This window comes from Anas acuta, chromosome 2, assembly GCF_963932015.1.
Source record: "Anas acuta chromosome 2, bAnaAcu1.1, whole genome shotgun sequence".
Classification (NCBI taxonomy): Eukaryota; Metazoa; Chordata; class Aves; order Anseriformes; family Anatidae; genus Anas; species Anas acuta.
Window position 1 is genome coordinate 80,069,924 of NC_088980.1, and position 22,427 is coordinate 80,092,350.

The 22,427-nt window shown below is 36.8% G+C and overlaps 1 protein-coding gene across 1 annotated transcript in view; it reads left to right on the top strand.

Annotated features, from left to right (window-relative positions):
• GMDS (GDP-mannose 4,6-dehydratase) overlaps positions 1-22,427 on the top strand; it is a 407,324-nt gene that overhangs the window by 92,675 nt on the left and 292,222 nt on the right. The gene's annotated exons all lie outside the window — the stretch shown is intronic.

Genomic DNA, 22,427 nt, shown 5'->3' on the forward strand with positions numbered 1-22,427 from the left:
TGTTCTTGGAGGGGACATATATATCTTTATATTTCATTTAACCAGTCAGCTCGCTGCTATTCAAATATTTTAACATTTTATGGGTTACAGAAATATAGTATTGTTTAACTTTTTTTTTCAGATATTTCAATCTGTTTTCATTTGCAAAATCCTGATGGAATGATCTTGAAAGAGTTATGCCTGTTGATCTTGGCATTTCGTGATCTTACTCCATGCAGTGTGAAGGACCTGCTGCTTGTCCCAGAAATTATGAAATTGAATGGAGATTGATCTTGGATGTGTTCCAGTATCATTCCTTAAACCTTACACTTTATGAGCTCTCCCCATTTTCCTCAGATTCACCCCTCCCCCCCCCCCCCCCACACACACACTTGCAGTGACCTTTGTAGGACCAAGGATTTCACTTTCACCACTGTAAAAAATGAGAACGTATAGTTTGATATAGACATCAAGACACATATGTTTCATAAAATAGTGTTAAAATGCTTTTAAACTCTTGTTGCTAACTACTGTCTCCCAACTTAAGCAGGATATCTGTATGTTATTCCCTTACTTATTTATTTATTTATTTGGAAAAATATGGTCTGCTGCAGTGACCACAACACCGGATTCCTGTTGGGTTTATGACCCTTCTAATTAAAGACCATGTGCTTAAATAAGTATACAAATATACATGTGACAGTTTAATTAAAAAAAAAAAGAAAAAAGAAAAAACAAGTATAACTCATCTTTCCATAGGAATTTCTACTGATTTGAAGTCCCAGTACCAGAATGGCTGAACTTCCCTTCTTGTTGAGACCCTCGTGAGTCGAATTCCACAAAGGCTGCCCTGCCCTGGATAGGAATTACTCTTTGTATCAGTCTGTCAAGATCTTCTAAATCTTGGCAATTTTCTTTTTGAATGGAGTGAATGCTTTGACTTCCCTTATGAGATACTTGATGATTTCATTCATTCCTAATACCTTTCATTTTCTAATACCTAGGTTAGCAATATCAGTTAGCTTCCTACTGGTCTTAAACAGTGATTAAGTAAAACAACCACAAATTTAGCTCCTGTGCAGCAGTTGGGATATCAGTGACCTCTGGTTCTGGTTTTGAGGCCAGCTTCTACATTAATTCATATAGAGAACTTTTAATAGCGCTTTTTTTTTTTTTTTCTCCAAATAGGTGAAAGCATTTTGAATAGCTGTTTTTTGCCTCCCACTGAATGTAGCTGTCCTGTTGACTTTCACATGCCTCCCTTTCACAGGAGGTGAAGTCATTGGATCAAGTATTCGTCACCGAGTTGTTTCCAGAAGCTTTCTGCTGGTTTCCAATGTTCTGAAAATATTCTAGGCAAAACATCCAGCTAAAAAGGTTAAAGGATTTAGTTTGTTACTTAGCAGTATTATTGAATGTATGCTTTCTTGTATAATATTACATAGTGTATTTCACATCGTATTTCACTCTCCAGTGTCCAGGTGTAGCTGCGTTAAGAACGTGCCTAGTCTGTGCTCAGTTACTGAACTAAAGATTTTTTTCTTCTCAAATTGACACTTTTCTGTGTATGGCTGTCTTCTTACTTACAATCGTATTGGACTTACAATTCTGTCCTTTTTATGGCATTTTTATTTTCTCTAACACCTTAAGTAGGCAATCTGAGGTAATGTTAAATGCTATAGTAGGTTTTACTTCTCAGTTTTCTGTTGAGTAAAGTCAGTATTCCCAAGTTCATTTCAGTAGCTATTCTTGTATTTTTTGATTTCTACAAATAGATTACATCTTTCTCTGACTTTCTCTGAATCTCATACTCTGAATCTTGTTCCCAGTATTGAAAGACACCCAAAAGTGACAGGAACAGCCGCAGAAAGAACTAAAATAAAATTCTTAGAGTAGCCTCCTAGAGAGGGAAGTGGATCTAAGAACTCAAGTAGGAGACTGGAAAGGTTATGGGTCTGATTAAGTGAGTTAGCCTGTTAGAAAGGTGCTTAACGCCTTGAGACCTTGCAGAGACTGTAGATGACATTTCCGTGGTGAATTTACGGAAGTAGTAAACCAGATGAAGATAGCTGCTTCAAAGATGAGAGAAGTTCCTCAGGCATGACTTAAGCTGCTCAGGGAACCTGCTTACACTGCACATTTTTGCAGCCTTATATGCACCAGTGTGATGCAGGACCTCTGTAGCTGTGCAGGTGGCTCCTCTGCCTGGTCTCGCAGAGGGCTTCTCGGACAGGGAGCTCTTAGTGCTTCTTCTGGCTCCTCTGACAGGGGGGCTTCAGGCTCAGCTGAAGCTGCAAATCTCCTCAGGCTGATCTGGGAATTTACACTTGAGATAAAGAAGAGCAACTGCAGGATGCTTGCAGGCCATATGTGCTCAGATCTCTGGGGATAACCTCAACAGATTAAACCTTAGGTAATCTTAAATGTGTTCTTGTAACTAAATATTCTTTTATATTTTCCACTTTTTTTCCCATATTGTAAATTAATGCAATTAATTTGGGAAGTGGATTGCTTTTATTTTCTTACTAGTACTGACCGTCATCATTAAATATTGCTTGTCTTCCACAATGAGGCTTATTTCAGATCCGTAAAGTGTTTTGACATCCAGAGACAGAATGGTAATGTATTACCGTCTATCTTTCCATTTATGTTTTCCAACTCTGATTTTTCTTGTCCACCAAACCACGTAGTCTGACAGCCTAAGCACTCTGGAATAAAGTAATTATTGTCATTGCTAGAGACTGTACAAAACCAAGGATTTTAAAACCAATGACAGATTGCCTGCTTCCTTAGTAAGGCACCTCATCTTGTATTGAGACAGAAGTGATCTCTTAGATCACTTTTTGTCCAAGTTCAACATTTCTGTTTAAAATAAATGGAACAGATGACTTAAATAAAATAGAATCTTTAAAAAAATCTGTTTTTGTGAAATTTTATCAGGTAACCAAGAGGCAACACTAAATCATGTTGTCCGCCTTCTTTCTCTGCCTCCCTCCTCTCCTGCCATAGAAAAAAAAATAGAAAAAAATAAATCAGCACACAAGTCCTAGAGAAATGGAAAACATGAGGTATTAAAATGCAGATATTTATCTTTAGATCCCATTTGTAAATTGCAGATAATTTTTCAAGTTGTGGGGTATGTTCCACCCTGTTATCTTCCCTGCATCAATGATGTCTAAATTTGTTCGTTACATGTGTTTGTAACTATATTTGTAACATCTGGCTAACAAAAACACTATTTTTGAACATAAACACAAAGGTGGCAAGCATGACTGTTATTTATTGGTTGGGTTTTTAACCTCTCAGAACTGTCTCTACTCTCCATAAGCTTTTCTCTTTTTTTTCCCTTTTGCTCACAGCACATTTGACACACAAACAAAAGTGACTTTTGTCTTGTAATGGAAACATGCCAAGCTGTTTGACATAATGACAGGTGGGATATTATTTAGTGCTGCTGAAATTTGGGTTGTATGGGTGCTTTGTTCCTCCTAGATTGTGTTTTGACTTGCATGTTTCTGGCTGCCATTGTAGCATTAACCTTCTTTATTGGACTTGGAACATGCCTGCAAGAGTTAGCCTTATAAATGGCATCAAGTTTTTTCCTCAATTGTTAATGTGTTTCTGAAACAAATTGTACAATAGGAGTAAAATGTTTTTTCTTTTGTGTATTTTTCCATAGTAAATGACTTGTTAGATTTAGACATGCTTTTTTTTTTTTTTAAATTTCACGCTGAGGTTGGACTATGCTCATAAATAAATTATTTAAGTTCTGTTTTCTTCAGCAACATCTATTAAAACTGCTGTCCAACAGTAGGGAGGAGAGATGAAATTATGCAACTTCCACTTCTGGTTGTCACGTATTTGGAGAAGTCTTCTCTTTTTGTTGGGGTGGGGTTTGGTACTGGCAGAGTGCATGTTTGTTACCTCTGTGCCAGAATAGCTCAGCAGGAAACAAGCTATGATGTCACGCTTACAACAGTAGACGCTTGTCGGCCATCAGGATATTAAGCAAATATGCCACTTTTATGCATTGTGTGTTTGTTTAGACTGCGTGTATTGTTGTAGTGAGTTCTCTTGCATGTAATGGTTGGAAAGGTATGTTGAAGGGATGGTCTTCTGCAAGTCAGTAATGCCAAATATAAGGGACTGAGTTACTTATTTTTTCCTGAGGGCTGGGACCGCAGCTCCAAAGGACCTCAGTGTGCTGTGAGCCGACTGGCTGAGGTACCTTTGGTATTGTCCAGATGTCTGGCATGCCGTGGTGCTATAGCAGGTCTGGCTGTAGCACTCTAGGAACTTCTTCTCAACGTTAGTTTTGCTTAAATGAAAATTTGTACTAAGGCTGGGCTCTTCCATTCCTTTGTCTTAGCTTTGCATTAAGCACTGCTTTCAATTGTTTTTTTTGATAGCCTCAAGTTCTCAGGCAGGTAAAATATGTAGCATAAAGCAAAGAAAATTATTTGGATAATTGTGGGTATATTGAAAACCACAAGATAATTGGGGACAGAAAGGGATGAAAATTAGAACCTAGTTTTCTGTTAAAATGAAAAAAAAAAAAAAGAAGTTTTAAATTCAGCGATATACAGAGGTGTAAATAACTTAGGCTGCCTTGTATTCAGGTTATTTTAGGCTGTGTTGTAATGTTATAACCTAAAAAACATTGGAAAAAAAAATGTTATCAGATGCTGGACCAGAAGGAGTGATGAGGAGCAGCCTGAGGAGTCAGGTGGATATTAGACCCCTAGACTATAGAAGACTTCTTGGTTTCAATTTAGCTTTTTCAGTGAGTCAGCCTTTAAGCAAAAAAAAAAAAGGTAAGAACCTTTGACAAGGTTGTCAGTGAGCTAAGGAAAAGGCCAGAGCAGGTAGGGCCATCTAGAAACTTCTTGATTTACCACACAGGAAGCAGACATTAATATAGAAACAGGAAACCTTGTCTCTTCTGAATCTGGGAACATCAGGACCAAATACTGTGTAATGTTCGTACTGCAGACTTAATCCAGGGTTTGGAATTCAGTGCTGTATCTGCAACATGAAGTAAATTAATAAATACATCACTGATTTAGCAAGGAATCAGAAAGAAGTCCAGGCCAGGTGGGTCCCTGAATTAAAAAGGAATTGGCAGTGAGTGAACTAGTGACTTCCCAAGCCTAGTGTGGTGTCAAGAATCTTTTTATGAATTGCTGCTGACAAATTTGTCTTCTTTGAAGTTGTCTAATCCCTTTTCAATCTATTTCTACTGTTGTCTCACATATGCCTTGTATAGTTTATTTTCGACACTTGCAGGCTAGGATACATCTTGTGTTGGCTTTGTCATACTTTAGTTTTAGCATGGTTGTTCGGTGAACCATTTAATAAATCCTGTTTCTGTAAAATTTCAGACTAAATTTAGATAGACATTTTAGTTATGGAGTTTCAATTGCTAAGTTTATAAATACCTTTAAATATCTTTAAATATCTGAATGTTAGCAGGTTGTATGTGTTGGTGTTCTCCTTTCAAGATAAATGTAAAAAAAATAAAAATAAAAAAATCCCAAAAATTTACATTCAGAGATTTACTATAAAGTTATTCAAAACTATATAGCTTTTCAAAGTATATCAAAGTAGATTTCAAGTATTCAAAGTAACTTCTGTAATCTGTTAGTAGTAATGCAACCTTTATAATTCAATGGTCCTTATCTTGTTATAGTGAATGGAAAAAAAGCAAAAAAGCTTCACCTAAAGCTGAAATCTACCATAATGTTTAAAAGGTAGATTTGTTTCACTGTTCCTCTGCTGAACACTTTGTTCTAAGCCATCACTGTTGGCATTTACTGTTCTGAAAATCCACAGAACAGAAGAACACTGTAAATGCTTTTCAGTATGATTACAGCAAATATTCATAAACTACATCTGTTGGTCTTCATTCTTGATTACCTTCACTTTTACGTGTGTTCTTTTGTAAGTCTTTCTTACAAAGATGTAGGCAGATGAATGAGTTATCATGTGATAAGCCGGTGCTTGAACTTAACATGCATTTAACTGCTGTATGTGCCCTTATATGATTTTGAGTTGCTTGAACTGGCGTGGCGTGGAATGAATTGGAAATGAGCTGTAAGTACGTGCAAGGAACTATGAAGGACCTGATGCAGTAGAAATTTGTGCTTGGTTTTTACCATTGTAACTTGCTTACATTCTTCGTCAACTGGTTAAAGATCTTGGCATGTTGCTACTGCACTGGCTGGCAGAGAAATCTTTTCTGGCTTTCACTGAAATAAATTCAATAAATAAACAGTTGATTATAACCTGAAGTGAAATATAGAATCTAGTGGAAAAATTGGCCAATGAAGCTGAATTTTAGGCAAAATTATTATAAGTACAGTAGTGGAATAAAGCAGCTGGGGTGTCTCAGTTTGCTCTTTGATGCGATCTATGACAGGGGTATAGCACGTATAGTACTGTATGCTTACATATGTGGTATATATGCTAGCAATCAAAAGAGCACTCAGAGTTACCATACTAATATGAAAAATCACACAGCAAAAAGAGAAACATACAAAGATGATCATATAAATCTGAAAAAATAAATTATTTCCCTGTGTCAGCAAACGTGTCGAATTGATTCTACACAGTGCGTAAAACACTGATAAATAATAAGTTGGAACGTAAAAGTACATGCCAGTCACAAGGAATAGAAATTTAACCTTCATGTTGGCAAACATACAAGGCTCCACTATTCGGTTAAATGCAAGAAAAGATAGACTGACTTATACCTAGAGTAAAATGTGAAAACCAGGTCTGAAAGCTTTCCCTAAAAACAATTAGGAAATGTGTTCTAACATTTCTTTTACAGATTATTTCAATGATAACTATATATTTAATTTTGGCAACCTATTTGAGGCAGGAAAATTGACTTGGAAAGGCCATCATAACTGAGTAGGTGGAAGTAACTGTTGAGGAGAAATATTTATGTATTTTAATATGTTGGAAACAAGAAAATGACAGCTATTAAAAATGTTAGAACTGCTCTTATATCATCTCAATGAGTGTGAAAGTGTTTTGTGAATCAGGAGAAATAGATTGCAAATACCATTATGAGGCAAATGAGCAAAGAAAATTAAATTTTATTAAATTGTGCCCAGTGACAATTTTTCTATTAACTTTAAATTGGTGAATTTCTCCAAGCTAAGATCCCAGGCATTGTTTAATATGCCTGTAACACTTTTAACATGATTCTTTCCTTAGCAGTGAGCTTTTTAAAGAACGTCTAATGCAGCATCTATACTTCTTGAGTATATCAATGTGAGGGCGAGAGCAACACAGTTATTTTCATGATTTCATGAGATAGTTATGAAAATGCAGCTTCCAGACCAAAGCAGTGTCAAAATGACTAGTTTTAGAAATTTGACATTTCAAAACTTTGTGGCCATGGTTTAGGAGCAGAGGCAGTCAGCCATATAGGCCTTTGCAACACTGAGTAAGAGCACTAGGCAGCTTAACAAAATAATGGCAATTCTAAATCCTGGACAACAGAGTAGTTGGAATTGAAACAGTATCTGTATTACGGCCTTTGTGATTTAAGTAGCCTGAAATGAACTTAAGCAGTGATAACTGCAAGCAGTAAACACTGAATAATATGTCCTGTTGAAAAATTAAACCTGACATCTACTTGGATATTTGAAATGTTCCTGTTAATATAGATTTTAATTATATAAAAAAAAAGTCCCATTCAATTAGTTCAGTAGAAAAACTCTAGTGGGGCATTACTTTCAAAATTAGCCTTAAATCTTTCAGATGTTTACTTTTTTTTTTTTTTTTTTTTTATAAAATCTGTTCAAAGTGTTTTTTCTTGGATTCACATTGCAATGGTTTCTTGAGAGTTAATTATGGGAAGAAGAAGCCACATTGTTTTAGACATTTAGTTTGAGAGCAAATCAAAGGATGCTCACTGGGCACCCGAGCTCAATGTATATCCCGTGAAGAAGGAAAAACACCTGTCAGGAAGCTAGAGAGAATTTGGGGTGCCACACTTAAAAGGCTGAGGCAGTGCCATCTCAATGGTGGAACCACCATCTCTGGAGAACTTTGGCCTACTCTGCTGACATCCATTCCACTCATTTTTATTCATTTATTTATTTTTTTGTCTGAGGGAGAACCATTTCTTGGTATGCAGCATGGTATGGCTATGTTAGGCTCTGAAACTTCAGGCTCTTTAATTTACAACTGTTGATTTATCATCAATAATCTAGTAAATAGATTAATTTCCAAAGGATAAATTGGAACTTTGGAAAGTTTAACTATGACTATCTTCTTGAAAGAAAGGAACATATTAAAATCAGCTGGGTGTAAGAATGGATTCAAAATGCTCAGACTTCTGTCAGCCTCATCTTTTCTCTTGTAATTTGCCAGAAAAGACAGTTGTCTCACTTTATTACCCATATTTTTGCCTTGATCATGTTCTGTTGTGAAAACGAACTGGCATGTTGTGGGATAGATGAAGTAGTGTACTCTCTATGGTAAGGGTAACTTGTTTTATTGAAGCTAAAGTCAAAAAGGGGGAGGAATACTTGGCAGACCTTGGAATTTCAGTCTCAAATGTCTTTTACGTTAGAAATTAATACTTACAGTTAATTACTTCTTTTCCTTTTTCTCTTTTTCTTCTGATTAGGCTTCTCCCCCTCTGGAACAGACCAAGCACTAGTAGAGATATCCATGTTTTACAGTCCTTGAGGCTTTAGGACAAAATATTTTTTAAGAATTGCTTTGTGTGCTCGATACTTTCTTTTTTCACAGGTTTTCATGAAATCTCTTGAAGCTGATTCGAGCTTCAAAATGTTTTTATGAAATCTTCTATGTAGTAAGAATATGTAAAGCAATAATTTACTCATTAGTTGAAAATTAGTTAAGATCTAAAACTTTCATGTATTTTGGTTCAGTAACACTGGTCTTCTACTAGTGTAGTGTGCACCTCCACCTCTGTAGCAGTGTTTTGGCCAAATGTGAATTGGGACCATGAACTTGCTCGTAAAAGGCTCTTAGGTTTTCCAGCATAGTTCTTTTTTTTTTGACAAGATAGTTGTGCTTGAAGATCTTTTCTGTTGCTCTTGGATAAAAAAATGTATTTTATTTGATGCTAGAGTTAAAATGAATATTGTTTCATACTAAAAATTTATTTGCTTTTTCCCCTCTTTCTTGTGTGTTTAATTTCCTTGGCTGCCTTGCCTTGTCATTAAACTGTTTAACTGTGGAGCTTTAGCCAATGGAGAAACAAAGTGTGAATAGAAGACGAACCAATCACTAAAAGTTAAAATCACATAGTAGCCTATTGCTTCTAAGTATAAAATCATACCTTTTCAAACGATTCCCAGTAGAATTTGAGGAAAACATTTTAGAAATGATGACTAAAAGCATATTTTAATATTTTAAGTGACTGGCTTTTCACCAAGTCTGGCCCTGCAAATGTGATAGATCAGTTCTGAAACACCTGTATCCAAGTGAACCAACGATACCTTTCAACACCTCCAACAACTAGCCCGGTCCTGCAGCTCAGGCAGGGGCTGTAACCAAAGGTCACGATGTCGTCACTCTGCCGTGGAGGTGCCTGGATTAAAATGTCCTCCGGTCGAGGGGAGAGAGGAAGGAGGAGGGGGGGATCTGTCATCCTGGAGGCAGGATTTTGAACAGTGCAAATACCACAGTCACTATACCCAGACATGACAGCATGCAGCAAGATCGTTACATGAAATCAGACGTACAATGCACAGTGGACTGTGTGACAATAAGGTAATTGTTGTACACCGAGAAACTAAGGAACGGACTTCTTATGCTAAATACCTACAAAAATTGCTTGTGAAAGAGGCACGCATAAAGGCAACATTATATACTAGATTATAGGTTATTACACTAAGTGCTGTGATTTTTTTTTTTTTTCTTCCCAACGTGCTAGAATGGAGGCTTACTGCTCTCTGTGTCTTTTTTGGCACTGCACATGATCTGAATTTCCCTGCTGTCCATATTTGTCATCATCTTCCAGAATTTCAGCTAGGGTGGGTCTTCAGTTTTGTAGCTGCTGGTTTTGAATTGGATGTCCTTCTCCGGTATCACACGCAATGTGGATTTGCTGTTAGCTTGTACGTGTCTGTAGGTGGAGGCTTGTATAAACTGGTGTTAGAGGAAATCTTGACCGTTAAAGGGAAGCAAATTGGGAAGGGGAAGAAGTTGTCAGCTGTTGGGTAATTACTGAATTTAAAAGTTCATTATATGCAGAGGATGACAGAAAACAGCATGTTTCACTTTTTTTTCTAGGTTGTATGATATGACACTTGGGATTATAATTTCCATTAGAAATATTATACATCTATAATTCCTAATAAAAACTTTATGCTGATCATCCTCGAAAAGAAGTCTGTCCTGTTTAAATCAAACTCTTCAAGGCGTGCTTGTACACAGTTCTGACTAAACATATGCATGTATGTTCCAAAACTCAAAATACATTTTGCCTGAAATTAAGTAGTTTAACTTGATTAGTTATTTCTTTAACTGAATGGTACTGCTCTGTGGTACTACTGAAGGTACTACTAATTGCATTAGGACACTTTATGAGCAAAATGAGTCTGTGTTCACTAGATGTGGCCTTTCTGACATTGTATAATACCAGTTGGGTTTGGTAGCAAAGATCTTGACTGGCTTTAAGAGAGCATAGTCATTGTTTTGGTAAGTTTCTCTTGTGTATGGGGTCATTTCTGATTTCAGCTACTTCAGCATAATTCCAGTGACTAAATTCGAAATGACTTTTTTTCACTGATACTGCACTAATCTATCAGTGCTGCGGATTCCATACCATTCTTTTTACTTTAGCATTTTTATAAAGAAGCTGTAGAATTATCAGTACCAATGTATCAAAAATGTTTTCTTCAGAAGAGCTATCTTTTACAATACATTAGTGTTGTAGGAGTCATTATTGTTAAACATCTATTAACATAACCTATTTTTTTCACTTTGACCAACCTGTGGTAAGGATTATCTAGTTAATTATAAGGTATTTGAGAAACCATGCTATGATTTATAGGTCAACTATAGACATGTGAATGAAACAAGCATTCAGCTGAAATGAGCCCTTCTCATATTTAAATTCACCAGCCAGAAAACAACACCATTTTTTTTCCCTTTTAATTCCTTATTCTTGCTCAAAGGTACATTGAGAGCAGAGTAGAGATGCTTTAGCTTGCTATGACCTTTTCTTCCAAAGGATTACTTTTAAATACTGTGTGGCTTGAAACAACTTTAAAAGATTTTTTTTTACCCTTTGCATAAAGTCATTCTGCTGTATAGCTTGGAAATTGGATATCTGCTTGATATTACAAGTTGAAATTGTTTTGATATGTAAAAATATAGCTGGCCTCCTGCCAAGAGGAAGATTCCCCATCAGCTGGTGACCTCTCTTTTATCTCTGTGTTTGTTTTGATATGCTTTTGGCATATGCCTATGTAAATGTTTTATTGTATGACTACCATGTTTTTAATTAGCTGGGTACAACCACAAATATGGATATCACCATGAATATCCCAAGTCATGATTTTCTCTTTTCTTGGTCTTCTCTATCCTGGAGGAGCAGAAAGAGAAATGCTAAAAATGCCTGTTTTGTCTTTAAAGCTTGACATGGGGGTTCACACATTCAAAACTCTGGGCCTTTAATTATGTTTATATTTCCTGAGGAAGCTTTCAAAAATCTGTTTTTTCTCCAAGTAAACCCACATGAAGCAAATTTTTACTTTCCAATAAAAATTGTGGTTCCCATTAATATGATTTTTTGGAATACTAACAGTGTTATTGAATGATGCCTTTTGCATCAAATCACGCTATCAAATCATGTTGTTTTCTTCTGTGTCTAATTTTTTCAGCATAATGAAGTAACTTTGAAAGCACTAGTCATATATATAAACTTATCTGAAATAATGGTTAATAATTGTATGTACTGCTGTTGACAGTAAAATTTCATCTTCTGCAATATGATTCAGAAATCATGTAAAATGAAATGCATTTCATTTTTGATGTCTTGGACATACTGTAGGTAGTCTTTTCTTTTTTTTTCTTCATGTTGCAGGGTTGTATTTAAAACAACAGGGCAGATATCTTGCAAATACATTCCATAGCTGTCAAAAAAGTCTATGAGATGTAGTATAAAAATTCAATATATTATTGTCAGCATAATTTGTATATTTCAATTTTGGTAATAATCTCTCACTGGAAGAAAATCAGTGAGCAGATGTGCAGACTTCAAAGGAACTGAATCTTCCATTTACTACTCTGTGTTTAATTAGAAAGGTTTCTTAGTTTAGTACTAGTAAAAAAAGACCACATTTTTAAAGTCACACTTACTCTTAAGGTATTGTTTTGTGCAAATGGTGGATAAAAGAAGTCTGCTGTTGTTCTTCTTTCTACCTTATAAATATATATAAGGTATATATATGCATATATATATGTGTGTGTATATATATATATATATATATAGTAACCGTTTCACTAGCCCTACAGTAGATTTCATAATATCCTATGTATGAAAAAGGGGGTTGAAAATACTGCTATACTGATTTTCTGCAGAGGTATTCTCACATTGGTATGCAGAACATTGTTCTGCCTGTAAGAATAAAGGCATAGTTTTCAAATTGAACAGAGCAAATTTTAGAGCATGGAGCCAGGAGATGTTTTTTTTATGGACACTGGCCAATGTCAATTGCATAAGGGCAGCAATCTGGGGCGTGACTTGGGTATCAGTTTTGTTACACATTCAAACTACTTCTGAATTTCTTTTTTTTTTTTTTTTCAATCTTTGGAATTTTTCCAAATGTAACAAAAACAAGCAATTCATACTCTTTCTGTGGCATGCCTTGTCAGTAACTGAGGCATGTATGTATCAGAATTAAAAGGCTGGTATAAACCTAATTATCTACCCCTCCCCCCCCCAAAAAAAATGGGGAAAAAAATCTGAAAGACAAAGGAAATATATTTAATACTTTGGAAATAGTACAGACAATCCATATTGGTGTTTGTTGGAAAAGCATCTCCCTGCAGTGAACAATAATTAGATTTAAACTGCAGAGGAGCTAAAGGTCACTGTGAAGTGGCAGTCTAATACCGTTATACCCAGCAGATGCTTTCTTTTCAAGACTGAAAATGATAATTTCAGGGCTGTGACCCCTTTGCATTTATTTTTCCAACAGGAAATTCTGTTATCTTAACTGAGATAATTACCCATGCTCCTTTTCTGAAATTACAGGATTCCAGTTTTTACAGGCATTTAATAAAACTTCAAGGTTTTAAGTTCTGAAAAGTATAGACTAGTAGATGGTAAGCAGAAATTTTATTATTTTCACTGACTTTTAGCCTTATGAAAGGTGCTCAATTCTTCTCCATGGTGCTATTTTGTGTGTAATACCAATTGATTGGGGACGTTTAAATCAGCTCCTGTATGTATAATAAAAGAAGAGGCAAAAGAACCTTTATATTGTGATGACACAAAATAAATAGTTGGCAAAAGCAGACCAGACTTCTTTCCTAGCAATCATAAGTCAGTCCCTTACATTATCTACATTCCTACTGGGTTCCTCTCTTCCAGTACAGGGCAATAAATAATGTTCACATTTCTCCCCTTCACTCTGTATGCTGTGACCAGAGGAGGTGGGAGCACAGGAGATGGTGGTGATGCTGGAATTCTTTCAGAGCTGTGGCAACCGGCTTTTGGAAAGCTGAAGGTTGAATGTAGACTTTAATGGACCATGGGAAGGAAGTGGCTGCTTTGAAATGGAGGCAGCAGAAATTGGGTGCAGGTATGCTGTGCTCCATCAAAGACCCCTGTGTCAGCTGGTCAACAATAGGGGCTGGGGAAGAGTGTATGTGCAAAGATGTTGTGATGGTATGTGCTGTGCTCTGGATATCTTCAGCTGATCCTGCATAGTCATGTGTGATGGGCTAAGGATAAACTAGGTAAGTTACTCCTGCTAAGGTTCTGCTCAAAGCATCACTTCTAATAACATCTGTTTTTCCGTAATCCTAGGGAAGTGTTTCTATCTCTGAGGTTTGAATGTTTCAGGGACTGCCACTCAAATAGTTTGAGATAGGGACAGGAAGAATGGGATCTCAGTCATCTTTCATGTGAGGAGAGGTATAAAGAAGCTGATCTGGTTCTGACAAGTTATACTGTCAGCAGGTCTTTCTGCTTTGGTTATGCTATCGGCTTCAACATCTCAACATCTGTGCTGATTGGAATATGCTGTCACCTGCAACTTAGGTCTGATGCTTGAGTTTGGACTCAATTTAATTAGGAGTATTCTTCTGGGCCAATTAAATACTTGAGTCTTGCTAGTTGTAAGCAGGTGATAGTATTATGGAAGATTGACAACTCTGCAACATCTGAACTTATTTTCATAGCAAATCCACAATTCTGAACTATATCCCACCTCATCGTAACTTCCACTCCTACCTGAAATCTCATAAGCAGGGTAGCTCTTCTGTGAAATGGCCGTATTTTAGGTTTTTAAAAACATTGGCAAACAACAACAACAAAAAACAACCCATGTATTCCTAGCTTTGATTTTGCAAAAAATCCTGAACCATATTTTTGGGTGAAGTTGGAAAAAAAGAAACAATAAGAAAACAGCTACAGCCTTAGGCAGAATGCAAATATGGAAAATAGTGGCTTCATGAATAGTTAATGTTCTGGCAAAGACCATCTGAAAACAAAACCTTACAGTGGAGCATACTAGGCAATCTTGAGACAGGGCATGCCTGTCCCTCTAAATGAACGAGAGCACACTGGTGGTACGATATGAGAAGGTGTGATTTCAAGCTAGTTTCTGAATTTTAGCAGCTAAGACTCAGTTTCAGTTGGAAGTGCTTTTCCTTGGGGCCACATTTGTAGAAATACCATGACTGTATTTCCATAGATGTATGAGTCCTGTGGCGAACATAGGATCTGGATCTAGACATTTGAATAATGAAGTCGGTAATTATGATAGGTTGTAACAGCATTATTTGAGATAAAAGAGTATATTTTTTCTTAATCTTCAATCTTTTTCTGGCAAGTAATAAGTTTAAGATTTTTTTTTCCTCCTGTCTTTTGGCTCCCATTTATCCCTGTGAGAAGTGATGTAAAACCATTGCCTTGGTAGCATTTTCTGCTTGTTTTGGGTTCAGTGTGTAGGACACAATGTTTATTCAACCCACAATTCTGAAGCTTCAGAGGAGTTTGTGAGAGGCACGTTGGGGGACAAAGTGTTGATATTCATCAGACTGCAAAGTCAGTATTGAGTGTCTTGGAACTAACCTGGCATCACTGCAAACAGCCATGCTTTTGTGTTTTATAGGCACATATTTCTCCTTTTGTATCTTTCTCCAAATCTTTCTCCAGTTCTTATAAAGATGTATCTCCATTACACCGATGCTCTATCTCTGTAGATATTCAGAACTCAACTGGACAAGGCCAGCTGAGATTTTATACATGAACGTGCGTGTGCCCTTAGTTCTGCACAAAGGATTAAGCATGTTACAAAGAGCTTAATCATTAATTGGATTAAGAAATAGTAAAAGTGCAGGCAGCTTACTCTATAGGGCTTACTCTATAGTGTACTGCAATGGATCAGACATGCTTGAAATGAGGAGATCTTGGTTCTGCTGGCCTCCTCACTTTTTCTAAATAAGCTTAAAAAGAACAAATTTGTAAAAATAAATAAAAATAAAAATTTAAGTGAATGAGTTTAAAGTTGGTCAGAAACAGAAATAATACACTACTGTGAAGTTAGAAAATTGTTTAATATCATCATATTTGATATAAATTCCTTGGATATTCAGTCTACATTGTGTTTTACGGACTGAATGAGCTTTCTGTTGCTCCTTTCACATTGTGTGCTCCCTTCTGCATAAGATTCAGAAGAGATAACAAGGTCATTTTTCAAAATAAGTTTTTCAGACATTTCATTTTACTGCAATTATATGTAGTAAAATGTAGCATATGTATATTTGAGGCTATATTATAGGTACTATATGTATATTTGAGGCTGCATTTTACAAGTAACCTGACTGTTTTTATGTTGATTAAGAGCATGTGATTTTTTTCCTCTGTCTTAATTCTAGAAAGCCCTGCAGACATTGTGACAGTTATGTCGTGATCCTGGCACAGAATTTGTTTAAAGTGTTTCTGGTTAGGTCCTTATAGCTTTTAGACAATCTGTGCACACTGTTCTTAAAAGAAAGGGTTTCTGTTTTCATCTGAATATGTGTAAAGCTGTGACAATTTCCTGTCACAAAGTTGCTGTGATAGAATGGACTGAAATACTTTTAACACATTTGGATTTTAATACATCTTCTGTAAATATTGCAACACCAAAACCTTTTCTTGCCAGAATAAGTAGGCAAGTAGCTTTTCTCTTGCCCTGGCTGTTGGAAAAGAAAGGTGAGGTTGGTGGTAGAGAGGCTTGTTTTTCAAGATGATGTGGAGAGGGCAGGTTTCACACCCAAGCATAATATTGTAATACTGTCATCGATGAAAACTTGTCTTGTAACTTCAGAACTAGCAGCTGAAAGATGTGCACTTCAGTAGCGTGATGGAAAACTTGCTTTGTAGTATGCCTTACTTTTTTTTATAACACAATACAGGTTGAGATAACTATCATAATATATTTTTACAGAGGTATTTTGCCTCTGAAAGATGAAACTTTGGTTGGTTGGTTGGTTTGTCTCTCAAAATTTATTAGATACTGAGACAGAAAAATGTTTAAAGATGCACTTTCTCCTTCATATTTTCCTCAACCAGTTACCATTTGTGTTAGGAGTTACGTTGAGAAGAAAAAAAAACATATTGCAGTTAATTTTTTTAAATCTCTGATGGCATACCAGTTAAAGAATTACATGTACTCTTCTAGTTCTGATTTATTACCTTTTTTAATAATGAAGTGATCACTTGCATCTTCTGGTAAGGGAAAACTAAACTTATATCGGCTAGCTCATTTGTTCCACCATTCAGTTCTGTGGAAGGAGCTGAATCCATTTGATAGCAAATAGACCAGGTGAGACTTCACAACAAAGCTGTCTAATAAGGAAAACACCTAATGCCAGGGAAGTGTGTTGCTGGTTACCCTGAGCAGTGCTCCACGGGTGCCGCCTTTTCAATCTGTAAGTATCCTCTACTTGTAGTGTAAATGTAGGGCCATGTTTGTCATACAATATAATCCTTGAAGATATAAGTGCATGCTTAGTCTACTTCTCTTAAAGTGCCCAGGCAACTTCCTGCCAGTAATTTGCAAGTTAAGTACTAAAATATTCCCCCAAATCATAATGTGCTGTGACTAATCAATACATTGAAGCCCACCCCGATGCCTTGGTGAATGTATGCCTTTGTACAGTGACCTCATCAAGGGAGATCTAATTTGGATCTTCTGGCACTTTTGCAGGCACTTAACATCTTTGCATTCGTAAGAAATGGAAACAGTCTGTTTTCTGGTTTGGGTCCTGCAATTGTTATGTTAAAAACAAAAAATTTCCACTGTCAACAGTAGTTTGATGCGAGTAATTCAGGAGGCTGCAGGCAAAATTGCCTCATAGGGGCTAGAGAGTAGTCCCTACAGAAAAAGTTTAGTTTTGACATTAGTTCTTTGTCCTTTCTTTGTGTTTCCACAACAAACAACAAGCTTCGAGTCTTCCTCCATTTTCAAATCATTCATTTAAACCTTGGGAGTTTGCAATGAATTATTTATTGCACTTTAAAAAGATAGTGATGTTCTGGTGAACAAGACTTCAGTCACTATTAGCAGCAAAAAATCTAATGTAAATTAATTTTTTTTTTGGACCATGCATCTGGAGAAACCTTTTTTTAATCTACAAATGTGTCTTATTCCACATCTAGGCTATTGTGCAAGTAGACATGAAGCCAGTAACTGCATGTTAAGTTACAGCAATAGCATGGCTCTCTTGGGGTCAAGCAACAATTGCTAGGTAACTTTTCTTCCACTTTCAAAGAGGTGGGGAGACAGTAGTACAGAGACATCAAGACCAGAACATTGTGGAAGGTGAATACTCAGTGCATTGGTATATATCTCCATTGCAGTAGACTTAAGTACAGGTAATGGTTTTGCTGTTTTTTGTTGTTGGTAGTGGTGTGTTTATTTTGTTATTGTTCTTTTTGGTTTGGTTTTGGATAGGTTTTTAGTACACCTGTGTCCAACTGAACTGAAATTTTACCGTATTGTTTTGGAAGGATGGAAACTCTTACATAATTTTGTATGCACAGCGACGTTTTAAACAACTTAGGTTACATGCTAAGACAAAAAAATTATCTTTGTATTAGTAGTTTTTAAATAAGTACAACTTGTGGACATATTTCTAAACTGTAAGATTTCTGAAAAGTAGTATAGGTTTTTCATACATGTCTATGTGACATCTGTATTTGATTTACAAGTTTATTTCCAAAAGTGCTTAGTTGAAGCTCAGAAATTAATCCCAAGAAATCTTTTTTCTTTGAATTACTTTTTGTTAATATAAAAAAGAAAAAGGGAAAAAAAAAAAAAAAAAGCCCATGTGTTTCTTGCTTGTGGTTAGCCCAGACTCGCTTTTTCCAATATAGACCTTTTTAAATGCTATACCACTAGTAACATTTTGAATTGTGGAAAACACTTTTATAAAAATGTTGCAGTGAGGGAGACTTTTTAGAGTTTTTTGTTTTTATTTCCCATATGTACAGGATATTGCTTTGACATATCAAAGAATCAGTTCTGCTGCAAACAGAAAGAACAAGCATGTACTAAAAGTAACCGAGGATGGGTGGGTAAAAAACAACAACTGGAGAGCACTGTGCAAGAGATTCAGGTTGCTTCTACCAAACAAGTCTTACATTCATTCCTGAAAATCTCAGCCCTGGCTCTTTTGCTCGCTTTCACCAGTATGGCCTGCTTATCAAAGCACTTTATCAGTGGGGAAGGGATGTGGGTTAACCACTTCACTCAACTTTAACTTCCCAGCTAGCAGTCTGTCACCCAACAGCTGTTTTTCAATATGTACACTATGTGCTGCAGAGCTGGTTCAGAGCTCATGACAAGAACAGCATTGTATTACGGGGCTTGTTCAAGTTTGGGGTTAGTTTCCTATAATCTTTAAGGGTAAAGAATTCAAGCGCGGCTCCAAGTTTTTACTTTATTATTTTTTAAAAGTATTCTCTTCAACGCAATTAAATATAAGTGTATGTGTATATATTTAAAATATGCAAAGACCAAACTGCGGATCTCCGAGCACTGGTATGGGGATATTTTGCTTTCTGGTAAACCCCCATTCCTTGCCATTTCAGCCTTCTGGAAGGTGTCAGCATATCTATTTTGAGTGCTAATGTAGCAGGCCAGATCAATCACTACATCTGTGGAGTGTTATGTCCTTAATATAGATACAGGGTGCAAATGTGTGCCTATAATTATATTTATTTCCATTCTATTTTTTCTCTGTATATATAAAAAAATAAAAATAGATTCAAAGGTAGACGGAGTTTGAATAACTTTAGAAGGGCAGGTTCAGAGCATGTTTAGAGTGGGGGAAAGAATTCACCAGTTCTTCAGTGTTTGCTTTTATACTTAAAAACCAAACACAGGTTATATATCCGGCCTTCATGAGGGTGAACCTAACCCTCTGAAAATGAAGAGATTTAATGCGGTTCCAGGCAAGCAATGGAGAAAAGGTTAACACCACCACGCCTGCTCTTCAGAGTCCAGACACGACTGAAACTGGTGAGCCATGGGCAGTGTCACGGGTTGACACTCGGAGCTATTCCTGGGCCTGGAGAACCCAGAAAACAGAGATTCAGTGTGGAGAAGGGAGGAGATTAGCAGAGCAAACCCAAGCCCCATCCCCTGCAGTGGCTGTGGGGTGGCAACGTAGAATAACAGACCACCCAGTAGTTTAGAGGGTCTAGGGTGGTTTTAAAAACAGAGGAATGGCAAGTTGCTTTTTTTCCCCACTTCTGTGCCAGAGGGAGGTATGTGGAATGGGTTTGGGCACTGGATAGTTACTAATCACCTCCCATATTAGCCAGAAATTAATACAGAAGAGCTGTTTCTGAGCAAAGTTCATAGAGCTTGCTGAAAATACCTTCTTCATTCCCAGCAGGTGTCTGCAGCACCAGGGTTCTTCACTATAATAAAGATGTGGGTGTTGCCTGGGCACCTGCTGCTCTGTGCCTCCTCCTTCCCCCTTACCTTACGTGCTGGCCTCTAGCTCTTAGATGTGTTATATTAACATAAATGTTAATAACTGAAGCAAGCAAGTGGCTGGAAAGGGATGCCATCCTGCCAGCACAAATCCCCCCGGAGCACTGCTGTGGCCAGCTTGGGCTCCAGTGTCTCCCTGAAGCTTGGCAGGCAATTTTACATCGCCCAGCTGGGTGAAGTACACTGATAATCTGCTGATTTTTGGCAGGCTACAGCATTAATGCTTCACCTTGCAGACCACAGGCACCTCAAAAGAAGGTTATCCCTGCACCACTGCGAACGTGTTGAACCTCAGGGTGCTGCAGTCTTCTGAACGCCTTCTCTTTGGTTGTCTTGGTGGCAAAAGCTATCCTCAGGCTACGGTTCACTGTTCCTCCTGGAACAGTTTTACGATGACTTTCTGCAAATACCTTTCTATATGAGGAGTATTTGTCATCGGAAGGCCTTACCTAGGGATAGAGTAGGAGGAGGGGGTGTTAAATATTCTACTTGTTCTGAATTTCAGCATTTGCTTGGGATACAAGTGAAGTTTAGAAACAGTTTACCTTGGTCACTTTGACAGAACTATGACAAGTCCCGTTAATGAGTAATATATCAGTCTTTGAACTTGGGCAAATGAGTTCTGTAACCAGACCATGTTTTCATTCCTTTCCTTGAATATAACAAATGAGTAAGAAATGTGGAAGAATGAAGAACTTAATAGTACTGCTTATTTAATCCACTTCCTTATACGCATAATAAATAACGTTCTTTTAACTTCATGGATTCAGAAGACTCTCAAAAAACATTCTACAGTATTCATTTTAGATTCATTCAGGCAGCTTATCAGAATGATTTAATCTGGCTCTTTATGGAAGTTACATTCTACAGAATGTGGAAGAATGTGCAAATATGCTTACAACAGCTTGAAAGAGAGATTGAGGATATCCGCAGTGAATTAAATCCAGACAGGTTGAACTTACACAGCTTACAATCGAAATGCTCTGCTAGGGCTTTACTGAGGATACAGTGCTATGCAGCCTGTACCCCAAAAAGGGCCCTGGCATCTATCATCATACCTCCTACCTGAAAGATGTTATTTCTGTTGACAAATTGCTAGCGAGAGATTTCCTTCAGTACTGATTATTTTGCCCATTACAATGTTTATGGAAAACATCCTCCCATCATTCCCCATCCAGCTACTGGCTTGGCATAACTGTTGTAGCAGATGAGATTAAACAGCCTTTGCAAGGAAGTGGCCTGAGAAGCATTAGAAAGCAGTTGTGCTGTAGAACTTTATTTTTTGCTATCTCCATGGCTGATTTAAAGGACTTGATGAGTGCTGTTGGTGATCATACTAATTTAGGATGCTTTTATATTTCTGATGGAGGTGTTAGATTTAATTCCTATAAATGACATGAACCTACTTTCAAGTCCAAGAGAAACAGTTACCCAGGATGAAACAGGCCTCACAAAGAATGAAGGCCACTTTCTATGGATTGATATACTCTTCTTTATTTTGGATGCTCAAAGTATTTTGCTAATGTGAATCATGCCTCAAAGGTAGGAGGAGATAAACGTGAGACATGGAAGTATCATTGATTCTGAGGAGCAGAGTGTAAGTGAATTTCAGAGGTTAGCAAAAAATAGGCAGAACATAATTTTTTTTTGATAGTTTTTCTAATCCACATGGTTTGATGCTGAAGTTGGATTTTGCTGGTGTTCTTTCACCATTGCGCTTCCCAAAATTACTTCTGACACAATGTCTGTTTTGATGGTCAGTGCATTTGATGAGGTTCTGATAGACAAAGTCTAGTTTTTGATCTTAATAAAAATTTAGTTTAGTACGTTCAGTTTGTGCATAAAAACAAACACACAAATTGGCAGATATTCCAAAATTTGAAATAGAACCATAAAAGAAGATATCCTAGTTGGTCACCAGATGTGGAGTCTAGGGTGGCCCAGATAAAAGATATTAAGATGGGACTCACCTGAATATTCCTAACAGTCTTTACTCCTTATTGCAAGTCAGGAAATCAGAAGCAAGAGGAGCAAGGAAAAAAGGGGGCACCAATTTGTTTTTTAACAAATAGTTGTTTGACTAACAACTATTACTGTTCAATAATGTGAGAAAACAGTAGTTCTCTTTCAGCAAAAGAAATCAAGCAGGACTTTTCTTCTGAGGATCAGATTGGCATAGACCCATCAGGCATTTTGGAGAAATGGAAACTATGTCAGAAAGGCAAACGT